This window comes from Euprymna scolopes, chromosome 21 (assembly GCF_053919585.1).
Source record: "Euprymna scolopes isolate OS-2025 chromosome 21, ASM5391958v1, whole genome shotgun sequence".
Classification (NCBI taxonomy): Eukaryota; Metazoa; Mollusca; class Cephalopoda; order Sepiida; family Sepiolidae; genus Euprymna; species Euprymna scolopes.
The window spans coordinates 102351105-102353336 of NC_136502.1; the positions used below are offsets into that span (position 1 = coordinate 102351105).

Genomic DNA, 2232 nt, shown 5'->3' on the forward strand with positions numbered 1-2232 from the left:
AAAAAACTGATCATAATAAAGTAATTCACAAACAAAAATCAGAACTGATGTACTACACAAAAAAAGGAACAAACTTAAATCTGTACTATTAACGATTCATGTATACCAACATACAAGAGTTGTTTCCAAAGTAAAGCCTCCTATTTCTAACCCCAAAAAGGTTGAAGCGCTACGAAGATGGGAGCGGTACCATTAAAACAAGTGACATTTTGTACTATCACCACTCTCAATGCCCTTCTGCCATGACAATTATACGGCACAATCACGTTGACACACCGGTTCTCATCAGATCACTGAAGTTAAGCAACATTGAGCCTGGCTAGTACTGGATGGGTGATCATTTGGGAATCTAGGTGCTGTATGTGCTCTCCGCTTATCTCGACATTGTTTCCAGTCGTCCTGTACTTTACTTGCCACTGGTATTTAACAACGCCGACTCAAGAAAGGTTGTGTTTGAGATGGTGCCGCTCTTGCCACAAAAATCCCAAACGCAGCGGGTAGCCATAGTCTGTCAAGACTGAAGGAAGCTGCCAGATTCTCTATTAGATGATGTGGCCTCATCTGTACAACCTACCAATGCAAAAAAAAAAAAAAAAAAAAGAAGATATATTAAAAAATCAGCAATAATGGCATTTATTAAAGCACCCCCCCATTTCTTTTTAACTCATATTCTTCTTAGACAAGGTAAATCGTCACTGATAGGTAAAGGGTTACTGTGAACAAGGAACCACATCTATAGGGGCATTCTAAGTAGGGTGTTGAGCAGCAAGATATCCGTTCACACTTTTTTGGGGGGTCGACAGACTTGAAACTTGGGGATTTGGATCTGTGGAACAAATTTTATTTAGTTTTTAACCGGTAAAAATAGCTGATAAGGGGTCAAAATTAAAAAAAAAAAAAATTGGAACTTGGCAGATGTAAGTCAATTAGACATGTTATTTCTGTGCATATGCAAATATACATTCATATCATTAACAACTATATTTTTTAAAAGTTTTTGTATGCGGAGAAACAGATCAGATGGTAACAGATAAGGCAGGAGAACTACATGTTTTGGTTTCGATTCTAGCTGATGGCACCCAAGTCATATGTTTTTATTTTTTGAAATCACTGCTATATGAGGGGCGTGCAATAAGTAATGCCCCTGACCAAGTTCCAGTTGTCTGGTCTAGCTGAAATTTTGCATGTGCAATGATTTATATCTCTGTGTGGAAATTATAGCTCTGAACTAATTGTGGTTTCTGTTTTACAGGTGTTTGAACTGAGTCAGGTGTGAAATGGAGCCTGTTGAATGTCGAGCAGTGATTCAGTTTTTGTATTTGAAAGGACACACACCACGGGAGACTTTTGATGAAATGAAAGAAATGTATGGTGATAATGCCCCATCATATGATCGCATATGATGATGGCATCGTGAATTCAAACATGGCTGGAAGTCTGTGGAAACAGCTCCCAGACCTGGTCGCCCCTCTTCTGCCATTAGTGACACACAATATGGTTTCCGCTCTGCAAGATCTACCGCAGATGTGCTGACGGTTATATCCCGCAGGATTAGTGAATCTCTTGACAAAGGCTTCCTTTCTAGGGCAATTGCTCTTGACATATCAAAGGCCTTCGACAAAGTATGGCATAAGAGTCTACTTCACAAGATTTCCAGCTACAGTATAACTGGAAATGTTTTCTCAATCATTAAATCATTTCTCTCCGATAGGCTCATAAGAATAGTGGTAGATGGTCAAAAATCGGAGGCCTGCAATATAAATGCTGGAGTCCCTCAGGGGTCAATCCTGGGCCCAACTCTCTTCCTGATCTACATCAATGACCTCCCTAAACACATACTTAAATCATTCGTTGACATCTATGCTGATGACACGACCATCTACGGCAACACATCAAAGGCTGTAAATGACGAAGTTCTCTCTGATTCTCTCTCCTCTGATCTCGAGCGTGTGGTTCAGTGGGGGAAGATGTGGCTAGTTACCTTTAATGCATCCAAAACCAAACTCCTATCCTTACATCATCAACGCTCTGATCCCCAGCTGGCATCAATTGTGATGGATGGCTCTCATCTGGGTGAGGCCCCGTGTTTTGACAAGCTTCTGGGTTTGACCTTTACTCCTGATCTGAAATGGAACACGTACATCAAGTCTGTTGCCAAGGTCGCTGGAAAGATGATGGGATCCTTCTACCGCTCCAGAAGATATCTTACTACTGATGCAATTCTCTATCTAT

General features: G+C 40.7%; 1 pseudogene; it reads left to right on the top strand.

The window, feature by feature from the left end:
* The first annotated feature begins 249 nt into the window (after positions 1-249).
* Positions 250-365, top strand: LOC145243349 (5S ribosomal RNA; annotated as a pseudogene).
* The last annotated feature ends 1867 nt before the right edge of the window (positions 366-2232 follow it).